This window comes from Dermacentor andersoni, chromosome 9 (genome assembly GCF_023375885.2).
Source record: "Dermacentor andersoni chromosome 9, qqDerAnde1_hic_scaffold, whole genome shotgun sequence".
NCBI lineage: Eukaryota > Metazoa > Arthropoda > Arachnida > Ixodida > Ixodidae > Dermacentor > Dermacentor andersoni.
In genome coordinates, this window is record NC_092822.1 from 112,974,224 (window position 1) to 112,996,865 (window position 22,642).

At 42.7% G+C, this 22,642-nt stretch overlaps 1 long non-coding RNA gene across 1 annotated transcript; it reads right to left on the reverse strand.

The window, feature by feature from the left end:
- Nucleotides 1-8,806: 8,806 nt before the first annotated feature.
- LOC126529605 (uncharacterized) lies at nt 8,807-21,141 on the reverse strand. Its single transcript, XR_011890080.1, has 3 exons — nt 20,285-21,141; nt 11,610-11,683; nt 8,807-8,817 (listed from the first exon to the last, which is right to left on the reverse strand). It is a non-coding gene; the product is annotated as an uncharacterized lncRNA (long non-coding RNA).
- Between the last annotated feature and the right edge of the window lie 1,501 nt (nt 21,142-22,642).

The window sequence follows — 22,642 nt, forward strand, 5'->3', positions numbered from 1 at the left end:
GTTCTCTGTCGACAATTCTGAATGCAAAAGGTGCGATTTGCAGTGCAGTAGAGTCCGACACTGACTCAAAGAAGAAGCTGAAGCCATCAACATACAATGACCTCGACAAAGTGGTGTTTACGTGGTTCATGGACATGAGAGCATGAAATGTTCCCATCATCGGTGTTTTTGCAGCAAAAAGCAAGGGATTATGCTTGCATCTTGGGCTGCAATGATTTAAAAGTGAGTAATGGATGGCTTCAAGGCTTCAAAAGCAGGTATGAAATCATCGGTGAGGTAATTAGCAGTAAGTCTTCCTCTGGGGACAGCAATGGTGCCATTCCTTGGGCTAAAAGAGTACCGACACAAAAAATTTCAATCTGAATTTTTCTGCTTTAATAAGTAGCTAATGACGAAATAAACACAGCACGAAACCTCATTTACTTCAGAGTGTGATCAGTAATTATTTTGAATCCTGTTTGTAGTGACCAGTCTAAGTTTCAGTTTCAGAAAGCAACGAGATGGACCAGAGAAGGAATGTAAACACAGCTGGGCACGTGATCGCAAAAACCTCCAACGTATGCTCTGACGCACAGGCCAGCACACACGCTGGCGTGCAAGCTTCGTGTTGCTAGTTCGTCTGCTATGCCTGCACGTGCTTTGCGATGTCCTCGCCACCACTGTCGTCATTTTCGTCGTCGCCACCATATTAGACTGGGCCAATCACTTTCGATTCGACCCACTAGAAGGCAGCGACTCGGATATTGTGGCCAGCGACAGCGAGGATGAACCTCAAGACTCTCACATCAGCCACGTTCAATGGTAAGACACAACAAATCGGCGTCGAACAACAAAAATTGCAGCTTAATTCTGCAGTTGCAGCGACATGGACAGCGTCCCACTACAAGCAACAACTGCGAAGATGAGCACATGCAAACAGCATGGCAGCCCACTAAAATTTGTGACGTAGCGTTTTCTCAGTTGTTTACAATCCTTCCTTGATGTCGATATTGAAGGTGCAGCCTTGTACAGTTGGCTGCACGCACATATTTAAAATTTATTTTAAGTATGTTCTAAGCTACATTCACCGCTGATATTTTGCAGATGATTGTGTGTGTGCCCACATAAATCAATCTGACACGTTATCTTCACTTCAAAATTTTGAGTCAGTACTCCTTGAAGCACAAGCTGTCAGGCATTTTGGAGCATTGCGATGCATGTGATACATACGATGCTGATGAGACAGCCCTTTCTTACGAGTTGCTCCCAAACCACACCCTTACGCTAAAAGGAGACATCTGCCACGGCAGCAAAGAGGGTGATCATCATTTGACTGTTTTGCTCAGCGTAAATTTGGATGAAAGCGACAAGCGAGTCCAACTGGTTATGGGCAATAGCACCTGACCCAGATACTTTAAAGGGACGCCCAGAATGCCTGTGAAATACGTGGCAAATGCAGAAGCATGGATGGCATGGGACATATTTAGTGACTGGTTGAAAGAGTCCGACAAAGACATCAAGAAACAAGGCAGCGGAATTTGTCTATTCATAGACAACTGTACTGCACACCATGTTGAAGGCTTCGAGCTGTCTAACACTGAACTCCAGTATTTACCCGGGAACTGTACATCGCTCATTCAGCCCCTTGACAGAGGAATTATTAACAGTGTGAAGTGTTCTTACCGGCATAGACTAATCCAAAGGCTGCTTCTGAACATTTATCTTCAACACGAAACAAAGGTGAACATTTTTCGAGCAGTTTAGATTCTTGAAGCATCCTGGGGTGAAACAAGAGCAGACATTATTATGAACTGCTTCAGCAAGGCCCAGAGCACAAAAGAGGTGCAGCCTGTGGAAACTGAAAGTGGAGAGGAGGAGCCTTCAGGCCCACCCGATCTCGCCGAAGCTTCGGCTTCACTGCAAGCGAATGGAGCAGTCTTGGACGACGTGCAGCTTTGCGATTTTTTTGTATGCAGACAACTGCGCCGTCACTATAGAAGAGATGTTGGATTGGGTGCTGGTAGTAAGTGTCCAATATCACAATGACAACAATGGATCTTTGGAGCTCAACCCATCGTGTGCTTTGCCTTCTGCAAAGGATGTGCTGGATGCCATTGACATATTGCTCCGCGTCGTGGGATCGCCAGACGATGATGGAGCAGTGTTGTGCTCCTTGATGTCTTATGAGCGTTCAATGTTGCCGTCACTCATGAACAAGCAACAGAGAAAAATAAATGTTTTTTGCTGCTAAATACAGTAGACCCTCTTTAAAGGAAACCTCAAGGGACCAGGGAAATTGGTTCCGTTTATCGGTAGTTCCGTTTACTGAGAGACAAAGCTGAATACAATTGCAAGAATACAAAACCAACCTACCATGAGGATGGTGTTCCATCTAAGGGGCAGTTCCGTCTAAGCTATTTCCGTTTATTGAGCTTCCACTGTAAATGTGTTTTCAGTGAGTTCTATTCCCAGTTCCTTTTTGTTTAATTTGTGTGTTTCTTTTTCATATTTTCATGCTGAAACTGCGTATAACGAAAACATCTTTGTAATAAAAATTTTCGAGCTTTAGCAATTTCATTATATGCAGGTTTAACTGTATTGAAGTTCATTATATCGAAGTTTAAGTGCACCTGATGTACAGAAACGTCAACTGCCAAGCGCCCACTGGGCAAGACGCCACATCTTTGGAGCTGACAATGTAAGTCTTTTCCAAATATGCTTTGGACTACGAGAACCTCTACTTGAAAAAGAGAAACATGACAAATCAGCACAGTGCTCATGTCACGGTTTTTATACAAGCCAGACAAGTGAAGGCTGCTGAGCTCAGCAACGTTAGAATGGCAGAAGAGATGCTGCAGGAAGTCGACTCCCTGATTCCGTGCAAAGGCTTTCGGGAAAAAAGGAGAGTTTGCAGCAAATACGAAGTGCCAGGACAAGATTTGTGCTGAAAATATTTTACGCACGTCATGCCCAGGAATTACACACGTTCCAGGAAAAGTTTGCCTGCAGTGCGAGTGCCTGAGGAAGCTGCTCCTAAACCAGGCTTCCTATAAGAGAGGAACTGCACACACCAAAGTTCGGATGCCTTCATTTAGGTTGAAACTCCGGGGTGCACAGGTGAAGAGGGGTAAATTGAAAATCCTTCATGTGAAATTCAACATCCGGCAGTTGAAGGAAAGGAACTCAGTAATGGATTCCTCTGTGTTCAAGGATCTATCAAGCAGCAGCAACAGATTAGGGCATGTGTGTTAGCATCAAGCTTTAAAAGCACGAAAGGAATGAAATACAAAGGTAAATGGGTGCTGGACTGTTTGAGAATGAAGAACCTTCAGCTCTGTGAGCACATACGAAAAGACAGGATTATGATCTTTTCCGTATGTGCAACCTTGCCTCAATACGTGAAGAGCTACCGAAGTGGGTTTGGCCTGAGTGAAAAGGTTTTTGCTGCTGCAGAAAAAAAAATCAATGAATCCCTTATGATGCCACAGTGGTCCTCTCATCAACAAGATTAGGCTGTCAGAAAACTTAAATTGGTTGTCCAATACTGTATCAGCATTGAAGATTTCATTGACTTCGCGAAAATTACCGTTAGAGTGACCACTCTATAACGTGTAATCATGGTGTTGTTGTCATATTACAGCCCTTCAGCAGCAAACAGCATCAAATTATTGGTGTATTTGTTTCCCTTAGGAACGTAAAGGTATAGAATGGTTAGCAAAATTATTCTTGTGGCTAAGGTAATGAGTGAAAATGCCATACTCCATGTTGATTTCATAACCTGTGATGGAACTATGTGGGATAGAAGCATATGGCGTTCGTTTGGCATTTGCAGAACAAAAAATTGAACAACTTGCTGGAAACCGTACCCTGCCAACCCAGAGCGTTAACAATATTTATTCTCAGATTTTCCGCGCCTCATGGAATGTGCGAGAAACTCTCTTGCTCAAACAGGTATGAAACTTTCTGAACAGCATCTGTTGATTACATAGATTGTGCTCAAAAGTGTGATTAAGGCATGACACTGCACTTAAGGCAATGCCTCATGTGAACAAATCACTTGTTCAGCCAAATGGTTTTGAGAAAATGAGGGTAAATTATGAATTTCGGCTTTTCATTGACGAGGCACTCAGATGACTCTTTTTGTACAAAGATGAGGATGAGAGCTGATGTAAAAACCCAGCCCGAACTATTGGCATTGTAGACATGATGCAATGAAAAGACTGATTGAAGCTATGGCATCCCGATGCACATGAGGCATTCCGAGGCCTAGAGGTACCCACGAAAACGGCATTAAAATCTTCTTGGCTCACTTCGACACATAGGAGGGAGCGACTGAACTGGAACGCTTTGCAGCAGGCATCACAGTACAGAGACCAGCAGCACCTATGCTAGGCATGAAATGGAGGATCAGCTTTCACTTTCACTCTCTGCTTGCACTACGTACCCCTTCTAGCCACCATACTTCGATGTTCTGACAGCAGCGAGACACCCATGCAGCAGTGGCATGCAAGACTCATTGCTGTTCGGCTCACCGTGGCCACTCTGAACCCTTCTAATTTGCACGCACGAGCCCAGTACGTAGCAGATGAGCAGGACTCAACTCGGAAGTTCTGCAAGCTGAGAGCCACTTCCATGTTTAGTGGTATCTGCCCGGTCGACTATTGTAGGCAACGGATAATGATATTGGCTGTCATATCCATTGAGGGCCAATTTTTTTTTTACCTTTATTGCCTCCTTTATTGCAAATTTAAAATCTTCAGAGCGATCTATTTAGAAAAAAATATACTGCATCTTTTATAAAGTTACCTTAATATGGCAGAAAAAATTTTCCGTAGGTAAACATGCATTCCTCATTCATGAATACAGAAGGGATTACATAAATACTTATGTAACGAAGAAGAGTAGCACTTATAGCACTTATAGTGCTAAGGGTAGCACTCTTAGCACTTATAACAAGAATAAAAAAGCAGGCACACTAGAACAGACATACCATAAAATCTCGAGAGATTTTCCACCCCCTAAATATAACCTACCCCTGACTAAGCTCCCAGCTCAAAAAACTGGAAGTTACCCACCTGAAAGTTGCCCACCACACTGAAAGTTATCCCACCTTATATTTTCACTCGATTTTCTCTCGATTTTAGATGGGCTATCTCTCGGGATTCTACGGTATTGCATTTTGGTTCATGAGCAGTAGTCCACATCGAAGGAATCGCTGTTCAGCTCACAGAAGAGCAACCGATGTGCACGTCTACAACGCAATTGAACTGTGTATGAGAGCCCATGCAAGAAAATTCTTATCGTTTTGCAGCCATCAGGAAAACCAAACGAATCGGAAACTTGCAGTAATGCTTCGTCCTATTGCCAACGATGAGTAGTCAGTTTTTGTGAGTCTCAAAAAAAGAAATGTGGGCATGGCAGCATCGTTCATATACTAGCATTGTGCGTATACCAGTACCTCCCTGTGAACAGATGTAATCACAGCCCCTTCCTCTCATCAAGTGAGGGTCTCCCCCCCCTAAGTTTACTGGCTACACCACTGGCAGTAGTCATACAAAACACACCCTGAATAACAGTGCGTGAAGTAGAGCAGAAGAAAAGATCACTTGTCTAATTGTTATCGTGCGTTCCTCATCAAGAACAATGCCCTTCAAGATTGAGGATAACATGCCAAACCGTAAGTAATGGAGGCCACACGCAGATGCAGAAGGAGCGCTGCTTCAGTGTGGCAGATCCAGAGGGGATATGACACCCTAAACCTGCCTCTCCTCTACCCTTCCGCTGAGAAATACTGGCCCTTCAGCTCTCACAGCATTGAGCATGCAGCAAGAACCCTCCCCCTTTCATTTTCTGCATGCTTAATTCAGTCCTTATAGTGAGTATCTGCAGTATCATTGGAAATGACGCAGATAAGAAAGCTCAGACGTTGAAGCAAGAAGACCGCTGTGTCCCCATTCCTCTCTCAAGGACCGACACTGCAAGACAGCTTCACATTCTAGCACACACGCTCTCGTTAGCTGAGTGGAATACCACACATACAAGTGCACCAGACTGCAAAAACTAAAAGAAGCCTTCGATGCAACTCGAACCTCCTACTGGTTTTCACCGATGAGAAGCATCTTTTTTGTTTCAGTAGTGGTTGGGAGTTGCTTTGATGAAACCTTATTCTGCACTAACTGGAATGGCTGACAGTCCTGCATGTGATGTCTGCATGCGGGGAGAACTAGATGAGCATTCTCTGAGTGAACAGACAATACTAGAATGCCATCCCCACCAATCATCGGCTTAGAAGGCAGTGAAGGCACTTTTGTGCTTTCTGAGAATGTCTGGCTTGCACAAGTGCCTTTGATTCTGTAGTATTGTTCGTTCATGTCTCTATACCCCACTCTCTCCCATCTTCCTCTTTCTTCCCCTTCTCCCTTCCCAGAGCGTAGGGTAGCCAACCGGACTCTTGACGGTTAACATCCCTGCCTTCCCTATCTCTCTATCTATCTATCTATCTATATATATATATATATATATATATATATATATATATATATATATATATATAGCGACTGTGTATAGACACATCGGTGGAAAGAGGGAGAAGGGAGGGATTCCATGTCATTCTGGGAAAGCTGGTGGTTTTCCCCAAGACCACAAGGTTTGAAAACCCCTGCGTGTAAGGTTGAACACCATTACATAGAAGTGGCATTGGACACAAAAATACCTTCGTTATATATCCAATATTTGCTGTGAGCATACACGTTAGGTGTTGATATCAACATGAAACATTATTTCGTTACACGCAAAGATTTGTTATATCCATGTTTATTTGGTACATATGATACTTCAGTATATCCATCGACGTTATAGTGAAGCTCGAATTTACTGTCCATCATTCCCACGGTAGCCGAACAATCGCAGCATCGTTTCCTCTCCATTGTGTTTAGCAGGACCCTTTGCGCTGTTCCATTAGCAGTATTCTGCAGTCAGCAACACGTGCTTTGCAAATCGCACATGACCAACAAAAATGGACCTGGATGCCCAATTGGAGACTGCGGTGTCAGTGCTTCCTGCAGTCAGAGGTGTAGCGTGGGTGCCTGCTGCGTTGTGCCGTTGGTGTCGGCGGGCTGCGTCTGACGATTGCTGCTAACGTCCAGGCCGTGCGAGCGCAGGTGCACCTTTACGTTGCTGCGCTGCGAAAAGGCGGCCGGGCAGAGCGGGCACCGGAAGGGTCGCTCGCCGGTGTGCGTGCGCAGGTGGCGCACCACGTGCGAACGGTGCGCGAAACCACGGCTGCAGAGGTGGCACCGAAAGGGCCGCTCGCCCGTGTGCACCCGCTCGTGCAGCACCAGGCTGCCCCGGTGCCGCGTTGCGTATGGGCAGAAGCGACACTGGTGCCGCAGGACCCCCGGTGGCGACCCCACACCGGCTCCCAGGGACAGCCGAGGCCTCTGTGTCAATGCAGGTGGACCTGCTATGTGTGGGAGTTCAAAGGTTGATCAGTCTTTTTTTTTTTTTTTTTTGCCTTTCGAAATACATTTCACTATTCATTTTCCGTAGCTATTAAGCCCTCAGATCCCCCTGTTCATGCTAATTTCAGAGCCTTATTTGACAGCCTTGGTCACTTGGTAGCCTAAAAGTGTTTATTCACCAGTTGCCTGCTCCTAAAATTGGGCATACTTAAGGAGGGGAAATACTCTTGAAATGCTACACTGGCTATGTTGTTTAATTTCAGTATGCATGACAACTGATGGATCAGGTACTAGCCTATGGCTATAGTATATCCTAAAACCTGAGTGTAAATATATGTAGTTCTGATGAACATTTTAATAAAACTGACTTGAACTTAATAAAAAGAAGGAAAGGAAGATTATCTGTAACGTCTTTAAGATGCTTAAGGATGTGTCAATATATTCGTAATTTTGAATATGAATCTAATAGTCCCTCTTTAATTCATAAACGATCTCAGAATTTGCTATTCGATATGAACGAATATTCATTTTTTTACGAATACATAAGAGATAACAACACTTATTTGAGCCTCGAGGCAGGGCAAACAATGTACGCAAAAGCTGTTCCCAATGATTTTGCTGAAGGAGAGCTGTAGTTGTCGTGTAGGGGCACCAGTTTGAGTAATGCTCAATAATTTTCAGTCATTCAGGTTTTTTGACAGTGGCCAGTTCACACCCTGTTTAGAATTCAAACACAATAAATGCCATTTTCTTTTGATGTGCCTTTTACTTTTATTGCTGCTTCATTTATTATTTTGTGCTGTCGGTGTTTGGCGTGCCAAGAATAGCATATTTTCAGTGTTGTGGACAAGTTCTGCCAAGATGACGATCTCATAAGACAAACAGATTTTTACGGTGCCTTCGGGTTGGCCTTAACAATTCTATTGCATAGTCACAACAGGAAAATGGTTATCAGCAACCATATGTCCTTCACTTCCGTCTTTGTGGCTATGAATGTCATGTACGCCCAGTGTATGTTTACGCCATAGTAACTTGTCTCATTTTATTTTAATGTTTTATTTCCCCTTCTCACATCATTGTATTTCTAATGTTCGCAATGTACTCCCTCTACAATACTGCCCTCTCAGAGTGTAACGTTTTCAATATTATGCAACAAAATAAATGAATAAACTAACAGATAAATAGATGTTACAGTTGTGTTGATAATACACTTGCCTACCTGTTTCCGAAAGCCTCGCACTCGCAGCGTTGATGACAGGCACAGAAGACAGGGTGTCCTGTTCCTCCAGATCAGTCGACGGGAGGTACACTGGCAGTGAATGAAGATCAATTCTGTGAACCATTGGCTGGTCCCGTGCAGCTGGCTTCAGGCCCAATCCTTGAAGTTTGGGAAAAAAAAAAGTTTATAAGCTGCAAATGCAGGAGTATGCCAACCCCCATCACAAAAGCTGAGCAATATAGCATGCCTCAAAAGTTGCGACCAGCCGTGAATATTTTTTTCTTTAGCTCTGCCAAGTTACAAGTACAGAAAACATAATAACAGGAAAAGAAAAACCAGAGAAAAGGCAAAGTTGAAAGAAGCAATATAAAGTAATAAGTCCAGTAGAAACTAATGTGCACATGAACTTGTTTTGCGGTAACCCTATAATCTAGTCTGTGGACAAGACCTAAAGAGACTGGACTGTATTAGACTGCTTATCTTATTAGCCCATTTCACTATGCGATTTAGCATGGTGAAAAGATCCAGGCATAGCAAGGTATTGTTTCTTTTAGGTGTGCCTATTATCTTGAAAAATTAAATTGTGTTAAGACCAAACCTTTATATAGCCCCCATAATGTAAATTGAAGTTTTTATGACAAAGCTTTGCCTTGGGATCTCTTCTCTAACTACAAGGGAACGGGGAGATTACTTTGTTGTGCATACACTGCAACAAATTTGATGAGATCTGCAGCATTTAAAGAAAAATGTTAATATTCAGTCACTGCAAGAAGCAGATTTTATTTATTAGGCCATGAATTTTTCAACAATAACTGCTGAAGATTGCAAAATTGAAAGAAATCCAAACTACGAAGTTTCTTACTAAAACTTGGTAATAAATAATACTATAATTCTGTAAAGTACCGCCTATAAGACATCTCAAGCAGAGAAAATTGATGTATTAGACATCCATCTCCTATAAATCACTAATTTAAGAGTATGACTTTTGAAAAACCCTCATAAGCATTGTAACGATTTCATGTAGGCTGTAGACTCATATCTGAAATATTTCCACTTCAGATTCTCTTAACGAATGCAGTTTATGCAGTTTCAGAACTGTATTAGTCTTCATAGCAGAGTTATGGAATTGTAAACTTTGTGCTTCAACTTTTTTTAAACATGTCAATTTCCGACACTTTCTGTAAAAAAGTATGAGGTTTAAAATCAGATCTCTGCTTCCTACATTGCCAGAATTTACCTTCTCTCTCGAATTCAACAGATATATCCAATGGTTGTCCAATGAGACCATTTTTCACATGTATTTCTATCAGGAAATCGCAGTTGGCACCCATCTTCCTCTTACACATGTAAAATCTATGGAGTACCATCCAGAAAAGTATAATTTCCCATATGCCAAGGCTTTAACACGCTCACTGTGGCAAGACTTACTGAGGCTCCGATAACTACGCATCCTGATCCACTGACGAGTCATTCACCATGTCATTGTCCTCAGGCAACTGAGAAATGTAGCCACTGCTCCTTGCAGCCAGAAGCAATATTTTCACCCGGACAGAGCCATTGCAAAGATATCGCCCCTGCCCTAGGGAAGCGACTTGCCCATTTCCAGCCACACAGGCAGCTGCTGCAACCTGCCACTGATGCATGCTGCAGTGAACGTGTCAAAGGCCGACTGCAATGAAATTTCTGAGCTTTGGAAGAGTCTGGCTTTTGTTATAATAGATATAGAGAAAAATGTTATGTCTGAAGTACGAGTGGATGCACCACAATACGCTAGCTAAGCAGATGTTCTGGATAGCAAAACTGAAAAAAAAAATGAAAAGAAAAGAGAAAGACGGCAGCACTGTCGCTTGCCAGAAATTAAGCACAACCCAGAACATTGAGAACCAGTGTAACCCCTGGGTGCGATCTTCGAGAATAGCTGGCACAAAATACCTGCAGAAAATGTCTCTGCAATGATGTACAAAATTTGGGTCATAATAACTAACTACAAGGTACACATCTCGCCCGCTTAGGTGCCACATTTAAAGGCTGTTAATTAGAAAATTGGACAATTGCCAGCCCTGCAGCTATGGCAAGGTTGCTTCAATAGTATGAACTGCTAATTTATAACCAATTTAGCAAAACTGAAATTTTGTTGCAGTTTACCTTCAACACTGCTGTTGAAGTAACATACCTGTTTGCACTTAATTAGGTGAAGTTCAATTTTAAGCAATGCTTCATACTGTTCTTGGCACAGTTAGTACTAATGAGTTCTACAATGCAAGCACACTGCAGTGAACTAACATGAAAAACAAAGACATGACCATTGTACTGCACATATTTCATAAAAGTATAGGTATAAAATACATAGTATAGTATATATAGAATATATATACTTATATAGAATATACAGGGCATCTCAGCAAACACTTTCAAAATTCTTAAAGGTGTCCTGTGGCCGATAACAGGATTCCAGTTCTTGAGGTGGACTACTCGAATACTTGGAATACTTGCACAAAAATTGAAATGTGTAATCGACTAATTAACAAAAATGCACTAATTAAGTTTATAACTAATTACCATATGGCCCATATTGCAATTTACAAATTATAGTCGTGGAGTTTGCAAGGATTGCAATTCTCACTTGGAACGAATTTTCAGGATGACACCAGTTTTGAGACATTAATTCTCAAACCTTGTGGAGAAATGCATTGGCGTTACAGTTACTTTCTTATCAAAATGTCATTTTACATAATCAAGCACAAAGATAACTGCCCACTGAGTATGAAACGGAGCATAGTACCACGTCTGGAAGCAGGCTGTGACATCAAGTTAAAACCACTCCTACTTAAGGACAATGAAAGAAAGCAAGTAGCAGACATGTGCCTGAAAGGCCAAAGGAAAGGGACGACAAATCAGCCCCCCCGAGTAAGACAAAAATTGCAAGCACTTGAAAAGCCATGCAGACACACACAATAACGCCAACAATCTCCCTCATGTGGAGATGACATGAATCAGCACCGCGCCTTCTTCCACGAGTGAACACCTGAAACCATGGAACAAGAAAAATGCAATATCAGAACTTTTGAGTAGTTTTGTTTTCTAAAGCACAGTCACATTATGAGGAATACTAAAGACAGGATTCAAGTCACAGCGACTGATTATTCCAAAGTGTCCAGAGTGCCATACTGATGAAAAACAGACCTTTCGCATACAGAATTACGTAAACATTGAAGAGGATCGGCAGCACAATGGTGAAAATATTGTAACCCATCACGCTATTTAGCATCTCTGGTTTAGAGTTTGAAAATTGCAGGCAATGTCTGATAATAAAAAGAAAGTTGATTACATTGCAAAGACATGCAGTCTGGCCAATTTCATTAGATTTCCAAGCAGAAGAATTCACTGATGCTGCCACTTAGCACCACTCTGTCAGTGCTAATTGTGGGAGTACAGCATGACCTCCAAGACTACTGGCACAGCTATATCACCTATCCTACTGGTGGTGTCCAGAACATGATGGTTATGATGTTGCTTATAGTGCCTGCAATATGCAAAAGCATGGCCTTCAAGATTAGTTTCTATTACTCTGAAGAAGAAGCCAATAATTGGCGAGAGCAATGTAAAAACCAGCTTGATTGAGGGTGATTTGAATAGCATATGAACCGAGTCGTCCCCTTCAGTCGGGGCAATTTTGTCAGCAACAAAAATCGTCTTTAGAATGAAACAAGCACTCTGAGGTTTACAGAAGGCACTCTAGCATTCTGGACGGATTCAATACTTGCCTTACATGAATACTGTTAAGCAGGCTACAATGCAAGGACTAAAATATACAAGCATAAATATGTCAGAGACTAAACAAGGCACATAAGTTATAGAAAACAACTTTGAAGGAGCCACACCAACTTGTTCCCAATATCACCAGTTGTCTACAATGCAACAAACAAAAATCAACACTACTTTCTGTTGCATAAGTAGTTAAAAATTGGCACAAGAAGTTATAACAGTGAAAGTAACCATAGAGTACTTGCACGCAGCTGTTTATGTTTATGTTTCAACTCAAAGTGCAACCAGCGCATTCCTTGTATCTGACATTGTGAAACAATGCTTGTGCGTGTCTGTATGTCCAGTGGTAGTTAACCTTCTTTGTATGAGCACAGCTGCATGAGTGTGTTTATTTCAGCACACCATGTTACACTTGTTTACACTAAAAATGTGCATCAAATCCAACTTGCCAAAATTTTCTTCTTTAGAAAACATAGCTTGATAGGGTCACAACTTTAACTCTCCCCATAAACAGGGTACACCTATTACAAAACAAGTCACATTCTGTCAATTCCAGTCGAATAATGAGAGCCTCGGGTGAGCACTTTAAGAAATGACAGTTGATTATCTACACAAGTATGAATAAATTTTAGCACATTTCTAACCATGCAATTGAAGCTCATGGTACCATTGCTTCAATTTAGGAAATCACTATCTTTTACAGAAAGAAAAAGTAAGATTGAAACTTTGATTCTGGATAATTCATACTATGTATGGAACAAGCACACTAGGAGAAACCGCTTGAGATAACATGTTACAATGAACTCTGCAGGCACTGTTCATGGTTCTGGAAACATATTTTTAAAAATTGGACGGAAAGAACTGGGGCTAATTCTCAACATTGAGTGATAGCTTCCCAGTGTAATCTACTCAGCTCGCAATCAACGCACACCAAGGGAACAACCTAAAATGTCACACGGCTGGACACGTCAGATCTTGACTCCAGCATTTAGTATTTATTATTTAAAAGCACCCCTAAAAGCTCTTTTCTGAAGGCATCACATAGGAAGGGGGGGGGGGGGGGGGGGGAGTCATAAAATCAGGTAATACATAAATACACAAATACTCACAGGCAAGGCAATACATCAGACCACACAAAGAATTGCGAAAGATATTACAAGCGGCAGACACAAAAGTACAAACATATACAAAAGTCATGCTTAATAGAGCTGTGCAATTTGCAGAAAAAATAAAAACGCAAGAAATGCATCATGCACTGCAACAGGCATTGCTCACAAGCTCATGAAATTTGTGGGGGTCAGTAACAGTGACTATGTCGGGCGAGAAACTATTCCAATCAATTTTTGTTCTAGGTACGAAGGACTGGGCAAAACGGCGCGTGTGACTTGAGAAGCCCTTCATCTTGCAGGAAAGATCTGGTAGAGGGAAGGTTACAGACGGTGCTTGAAATAAATCTTCATGAAGCAGATTGTGATAGTAAAGCTCATGAAAAAGTGAGAGCCAAGCAATTTGTTGGAGGCATGCAAGATTCTAGAGTATGGCGTGTCTTTTTAGTGCCGTTATGCTTGAGTTTCATGAATAATCAGAATAGATAAGTCGAACAGCATGCTTTTGCAAGCACGGTCAAGGTGCCAAACAGCCAACATATGCTAGCCTGTGCAAGGGTTAACTTAAATAAAATTCTGGGGCTTTATGTGCCAGAACAACAATTTGACTATGAGGCACGGTGTAGCGAAGGACTCCGGATTAATTTTGACCACCTGGGGTTTTTTAATGTGCACTCAAAGCACGGTGCACAAGCGTTTTTGCATTTCACCCCCATTGAAATACGGCCACCGCGGCCAGGATTCGATCCCGCACCCTTGGGCTTAGTAATGCAATGCCATAGCTACCACAACGGGTCTTTGCGCAAGTGTGAAGAAACGTGTTTCAAGAGTGTGTGCTGGAGCTAGAGTGTGCCCAATGTGCGTTTCTCGTGTTAAATTCAAAGTTTAAATGAACCCCGAGACATTTGTAGGAAGGTGCATGGTTTATTAACCTCTTGTTAATTGAGTATAAAGTACTTTATGCAGTTGTCAGCAAACAATCAAATTTTTGAAGAATCATGGTTAGGCAAATCATTAATATAGATTAGAAAAAGGAAAGCCCCAAGTATGCTACCCTGGGGAACCTCAGGCGTGACGTGGGTGGCTGGCTTGGCTGGCACTGCGTCATTCAGCGTAGACGCTGGGCGCAGTGACAAGCAAGAATGCCAAGAAAAAACACGAAGATCTGGACACACCGTGCCCCGCCCTCGACATTCCAGCTAGTCACCTTACTTCGTATCAACGTTGTGTGACAAAACATCAGCCAATGACGGTAGAGACCAGTGCTAAGATTTGACATGTTCAGCATTCGACATTATGGTCGGTAGCCTTGCTCTGTGCTAACGTCAATTAACAAAATGTCGGCCCATGCCAGTAGAAAAACCAAATACTTGCGATCTTCTTTGACAACGCTGGTTACATCCATGCTTGCACCAACCAATTGGAGCACACCTCAGCATTTGGGGTGTATTCATTGCACCTTCCTTTACCTTTGCCTTTTCAGTGGCTGAAAACGCAGTCTATCCAAAGTGGGAGAAATAGGCAATGAAGGTTATCGTTTCAAAGAGGCGCTAAACGGAAAAATAAGCTGACGTGTATTCGTACCATACCTCTCTATAATACCAAAGGCACTCTTGCCATGAGAACAGACAAGCCAGAAAATACTCAAAAACGAAAGGCAAGCGGCAACACATTCTTAAGGTTCACACACCTCTGCTAGCACGCAGTGAATAGCACTGGAGAGATTGTGTCTCCTTGTCTGACTCCTTTCTTTATAGGTATCTTCCTACTTTTCTTGTGTACAATTAAGGTGGTTGTGGAATCTCTGTAGATATTTTCCAAGGTATTTACGTAAGCGGTTTGTACTCCTTGATTACGCAATACCTCTATGACTGCTGGTATCTCTACTGAACTAAATGCTTTTTCGTAATCTATGACGGCCATATAAAGAGGCTTATTGTGCTCTGCGGATTTCTCGATGACCTGATAAATGACATGGATGTGATCCATTGTAGAGAATCCTTTCCTGAAGCCCGCCTGTTCCCTTGGTTGATTAAAGTCTAGTGCTGCCCTTATCCTATTGGAGATTATTTTGGTAAATATTTTGTATAATACTGAGAGTAAGCTAACAGGCCTATAATTTTTCAGTTCTTTAATGTCTCCCTTTTTGTGGATTAGTATAATGTTTGCATTCTTCCAGTTTTCTGGGACCTTTGCAGTTGATAGACATTTCGTATAGAGAGCCGCCAGTTTTTCAAGCATTATGTCTCCTCCATCTTTGATTAAATTGACTGTTATTCCATCTTCACCTGCCACTTTTCCCCATTTCATGTCTTGCAAGGCCCTTCTAACCTCATCTCTAGTTATAGGAGGAGTTTCTGTATCCTGTTCATTATCGTTCCGAATGGAGTTCTCCCGAGTCCTATTATCTTATTAAACTGGGAAGCTTTGGGAGAAAGGATCGACGGAGAGTACCTCAGCAACCTTCGGTTTGCCGATTACATTGTTCTATTCAGCAACACTGCAGACAAATTACAACAAATGATTGAGGATCTTAAGAGAGTGAGTGTAAGGATGGGGTTGAAGATTAATATACAGAACACAAAGATAATGATGAATAACCGGACAAGGGAACAAGAATTCAGGATCGCCAGTCAGCCTCTAGAGTCTGTAAAGGAGTATGTTTACTTAGGTCAACTAATCACAGGGAACCCCGACCACGAGGAGGAAATTCACAGAAGAAACGGCAGACATTGTGAGCTTCCGACTGGAAGCTTACCGTTATCATTGAAAAGGAAGGTATACAATCAGTGCATTCTACCGGTGCTCACATATGGGGCAGAGACTTGGAGGCTGACAAAGAAACTTGAGAACAAATTAAGGACTGCGCAAAGAGCGATGGAACGAAGAATGCTAGGCATAACATTAAGAGACAGAAAGAGAGCGGTTTGGATCAGGGAGCAAACGGGTATAGACGATATTCTAATAGAAATTAAGAGAAGAAAATGGCGCTGGGCAGGTCATGTAATGCGCAGATTAGATAACCGTTGGACCATTAGGGTGATAGAATGGGTACCAAGAGAAGGGAAGGGCAGTAGAGGACGACAGAAGACTAGGTGGTGCGATGAAATCAGGAAATTTTCAGGTGCTGGTTGGAATCGGCTGGGGCGGGACAGGGGTAATTGGTGATCGCGGGGAGAGGCCATCGTCCTGCAGTGGATATCAAATAGGCTGATGATGATGACCTCTGCTTGCTAGCCATGATTTTTTTCAATTTTCATGTCTGATTGGGTCTCCTTGATATTTTTATGGGCAAAGATTGATTACACTGTATACTAAAAAAGCTAAAGACCAAACCTGACAAGTTTTGGGAATGTTTACAGCACTACAGCTAGAATATGAGCGAATACTTTGAAATTCGTGATGTCACACTAATGTCTCGATGCTGCGGTTTCTGCAAAAAATAAACATTTTAAAAACACAAGCTTTCATCATCAGTTTTCTTAACTCGTTAAGGGTTCTTGGAGTACATGTAGAGTGCCACGGATCTGTCCTGCATGGTTTTTAACGCATATGTATGGCACCAATCCTATATTTAATATTTCGCATGTATTGGACAACACTGGTTGTTGAAAGCTGCTGCCAGTTCTATAGAGTCGCCCAAAGCTATCTGAAAATTTGTTTCAGCTCACTGGGCTGCCAAACCAGACCTGCTTACCTCCGAGTGTGTGCCCACATGTTCCCATGCGTGTCATCTGCTACCTACAAGGCGTACGTGGAGGAGATGCCATCATTTTATACAGCTGCCACTATCATGTTTCCAGCAGCTTAGATATAGCCCTGCATGGCAGAAGTTCAGAGTCACTAATAAGTTTTCTTGTTCTTTGCCAGTTCACATATTCCTACACACTAAGGTGTGCGTAGCTGTGATGTTGGTATGGCCACATTCCGAGCCTTTTCTCACGGTGACTGCCCCGGCATTTCTCATTTCGACTCACTGCAGACACATTTCTTCTCATGAAACATGTTTTCGGGACAAAACAATAATGGCCATTAATTCTTGCGGCGACTGCTCAAGCATTTCGTGTTCCGACTCGTTCTTCCCGTGAAATGTGTTTTGAGGATAAATCTATAGACACAAATTTTGCTATACATTTTTCTCAGTGTCTTACTGTATTTGTGTGTAAAGCATTTTTAAAACAAAACATTTCTTGCAATAAATTTTTGCTATATTCATGAGCTTTTAATCGTTTCCTGCTACTGGAAACAATAAAAATATTGACCATGGGAGCACGGTGCTTGCAAAAAAAATTTTACCCATAAAGGGTTAGTAATCAACCTATTGCTGTGAAATTAACAAAAATATAGTATTGAAAGAATTCCTTGTCAGCTTAAATTAATTTGGTGTTTCTTTTTATAGTGTCTCCTAAATTTCAGTCAAGCGGATCAGTCCTCAGTGAATGTTAGCAAATGAACAAGTGCCTTGTATTGCCTTGTTTCTGTAGCATTTCTGTGGCCTCTATAGCAGTGTCTTGATTTGAACTGATAAAATTTCTTTGCCACGAATCAGCAAGTCTCTTGCGGCTTTTGTGTTTGACATTTCAACAATTTCAAGCTATTCATAGCAGCAAGCATTAAAATTTATTTTGCAGCATGAACATTGCTCAGTAAATTGAGCAGCAACTAAACTGTGTGGAAAATGAGAGTGCAACAAAAATATTAAAAAAAGACAGAACCTGCACTGTAGCCGGTTGGGAAGCATGGGGCAGTCTAAAGTGTATGCTTTGGACTCTGAATTATGCCACTGTTAAAAATAAAGTGAACATGTGAACAGAACAACTAACTTCAGTAGTTTCAGAATTAGTCGCATCTGAATTTTTTTGATAGTACATGCTACATTACCTACAGCCTGCTAGCCATAGCATTGTATAAAGCAGTATGATATTTAAGGGGGCTGTCAGCTCAGCTCACTTCACAAAACAAGGTGCTGACAACACCGTCATCCTCACTGTCAGCTTGCCTGTGTTGACAATGATGGCACCAAAGATGCATGGTCCTCTATCAGCAACACTACCGCAGTTCTGGTTCCTTGGCAAAACCATGTCACTCAGCAACAGGTGGCAGTGATCTGCCACCTGTTGTATCTGCACTTTCCGCTACGGTGGAAGTCAACCTGTACCGCCTGGCCTAGGCGACAGAGCAGGGAGCCAGTGCCAACAGCTCACACCAGACGACTTCACGAGCATAGTTCCACTAGTCTGAGGGTTTACTCAGATAAAGGGAACACAGTGCCAGCATGCTTGGGAATCGAACAGTGCAAAAAATCTAGATGTGGTGAAGACAACATACGCAGCACTGTGTCTATCGTCTTCACTACATCCCATCTTTTGTGCTGTGCGATTCCCATCTAAACCTGCGCTAACTAGCCCACTCCAGCACACTTCCGCTGGTATCCTCCTTCGTGAGCCAGACATTGATGCTTCTGCCCACACAGTAGGTTAGTCAGATGAACTCCCTTCAAGAGAGTTATACGCTCAGTCGGCCATCGCAGCCTGGATTGATGAAGTAGCTCCCTCTGCCTGTACAATGCAGTGGTGCTGATGCTGCTTTTGGCATCTGTTGCCCAAGAAGGCAGCCCTGCATTCTTAGACTTCCTACAGAGAGTCACTATCACATTTTTGCGGTTGGGGTTGTTTGGGTTGAAGCACAGGTTGTGTTTGCAGATGTCCTGGCATTCTGCCACTACCATTTGACCTGGCACGTTGATGAGGTGCAATGGATGTAATATGGGTGTCAAATGAAACACAAACAGCGACGCACGTGACTGAAGCATAACTGAAGGTATAGTGCGTGCTGTCCAGTCATCCCTATTAACAGGTGCGCACACCCTGTTTGACCACACGGCACAATGATGCTCCTCCTATACTGCAATATTTTAATTTCTGCTTTGTTTATCTTTTATTTGAAAGTGAGAAAAAACACCTAACAGAAACTAGAATATGCTAGAATATCGCAGTGCTATTATCGCACAGTGCAACGAATATGGATGTGCTATCAGCGTGAAATGAAACATGATCAGCGATGCTTGTCATACAGCTTGTGCCGTATAACAGTCATCATTATAGCTCGATTCGCTTAACCGGTATGCCTGCAGGGGGCAAATACGCTCATCCTACTGCAACATCTTTGGCTTCTGTTTTCTCTGATTTTTCTTTTATCGGTTTCAAATGAAAGAGAAGCAGAAAAGAAATGAAAACATTGCACTACAGGCAAACTGGATGTGTATGGCTGTCAATGGTGATGGCTGGACGGCGCCCACTATACCTTCAGTTATGCTTCGGCCATACGCTCTGCTTGACGCTGATGGTACAGTCCTTTAAGTCGGGGCATATATAGGCATACATAGGTCTGTGAAAGTGTTTTGACTAGTTCAGTGGCTCTAGGCACAGACAAAAACTCTGAAGGGATGGAACATTGCTCTGCAGATGCCATGCCATCTATGATCACAACAGAAAGTGCAGTAAACAAAATGTGCACACTACACAACAGAAAGTAGGTTAAGTCAGTGTTCATGGCGCGATCCATGACAAAACAATCGAAACTGTAGAGGGAGAGGACACCGCGTTGCAGCCGATTTGTGACGCCTAGTGCAGGGCTTCCCACGGCCACTACTCCACGAGGTGCGAGAGGCACACAATAACGCCTTTCTCCTTCCTTAAAGAATAAGCGAGCCACTAGTTTTACAAAAAAGCGAGAAAACAAGGACACACACTCACGAGAGAAGCAAGTGCAGCCAGCCCAGTTGTTTTGTACCGTGTTATTGTTTACATCAGAACACGTGCGTTTTTAGGACTCGCAAACGGGTGCAAAAAGCAGGCGCTCGCGCACGGTCACCAGCTCTCTTCAGACACGGGCAGCTAACTCTAAGCGGTAAGCCACTCTGCATTGCAGGCTCGTGTCAAACGATCACGGGAAACGCATGCATCGAGCGTTACTTGTGGAAGATGTCAGAAACATCACAACAGAGCTTGCGAACTTGTGCGCTCATGCCGCGCAGCGCACGACACTGGGAACATACGTCACTTCACCGAAGCCGTCACTTGCTTTCCTTACGTCGTAGGTCACCCACATTTTTTTTTTTTCACAAGTAATTTCCGTTGAAACACATTTATAGCCTCTGGAGTTCCCACTGGCATCACTGGCATACACACAAACACGCGAGCGACGTCGGCGCGCGCACACACGAGCGAACAGACGGAGAACAGCGAAAAGGTCGGACGAACTACTGGCTCTGCTTCGGCAAATCTTGCAACAATTCAACACCCATCACGACACGCCATCCACACACGCAGCGAGTACGTGACACTGCACTGCACGGTGACGGCACACCACATGATCCAGCAACAAATTGAAAACGAGCGGCACGGTGCGAGCTGAACGCAGCGTTGAGCCAGCAGGCAGTAGAGTCAATGGCAGGTTTCCACAACGCGCAAAAAAAAAAAAAGAAACATTCATACTAGGAATCGTTTCGCCACATGACATGCACACCAAAACATGACTTTTTTTCTTCCACCATGCACCAAAACAACTTTCACTAGCCACAGCGGTCGCCGCTATCACACATAGTAGTAGATGCTACAAATCACGAGGATGCGTGCTACTGCTTGAAGATGTACAGCAGGAAGCGCTACAATATCGAAAAAGAAATGCAATAACGGAAAGCGCCGTTCAGTTGCTTGCATGAGGATTTATTTTATTCGTTGCAATACAATTAAGTTAAGTGCTTTTGGCGGCCACCCAAGTAATCTACAAAAAGGTGGGAAGGCATCAAGGTGGTTACATACAGTTTTATAGAAACATTTTTGTATGAAACTCTATGGGTGGTTATACTAAAACTTCTGGAGTTGCAGCCGCCTACGGATGGCCTACGGCATAGAGTTTGATACAACAATTATTGTAAGAAACTCTATGGCCTACGGGATCGAGTGAAGCTAGTGGCGGCCATATTGGCGGGGGCAAAAGGAAGCTCGCGGCACTCGAGTGCGTTTTCGGTTCTCCGATCGAAAGTTGCATACAAAAATATTTGTTAATCTTACATAAATATTTTACTTGCGATGAGGCAAATTAATAACAGTAAAATATTATACTACATTTATTTTTGGGCTGCATGAAAGCATTTTAATGATTAGCTTCGTTAATGCATGCATTCTTTGGCGAGTTCCCCAGCTCCGTCAAACGAAAAGTGTAATGCCTTGTATCTGCATGTACAAAAATGCGTAATTTGCGACGTTAAGACATTTGATCGTTATAATAGTGTGAATGTCAATGATTGGTACCCTCGTAAGTGATTACGAACAATTTTAACCAATATAACAAATGATCAGAGAGAATACTCATAGGGTTATATATATTTCCTCCATAGAAAATGCATGGGGAAGCTTATAGTAGGGGTGGACCAACAGAAATTTAGGGTATACGGCTAGCTGAAATTAGGCGATGGCCATCTTGGGGATGGGCTATTTGGGGATGGGTCAACTTAATTTGGGGGGTTGGCCATGCTTGAAATTTGCGGATGGGCGAACTGAAATTTGAGGGGCGGGCCAACTGCAATTTTTCACCCGCAAATTTCAAGTTGGCCCACTCCTAAATTACACTGGCCCATCACCGAATTTCAGTTTGCCCACACGCAACTTTCAGTTCCCCCCCCCCCCCCCACCCCTACTGTAAGCTTCCCCATGCATATACTATGGAGCCCTATGTATTCCTATGGGTATTCTCTCCGATTAATTTTTCTGTTAGATTAAATTGCTTCTAGCAGAACTTTTTGTTGGGCTAGTTGGTGGATGTTACTGAAGTACTAAAGCGCCAAACAGACGACACAAGAAGAGACACGGACGAGCGCTTACTAACAACTGATTCTTTATTGACGGAAACACACAATATATATACACAAATTTAATTGGCGGCGCAACTCGCACATTGTCAAAAATCACATGGTAACCAGGCAGAAGGCGATAGAACGATTGTGAAGGTGACGTTCGTGAAGATGACACGTGGTGTCTATAGGGCCAAATGACTATAAATGATAATGGTTACGCGATACACAAACACTGCAGTAAGGGAGTACCCCATAA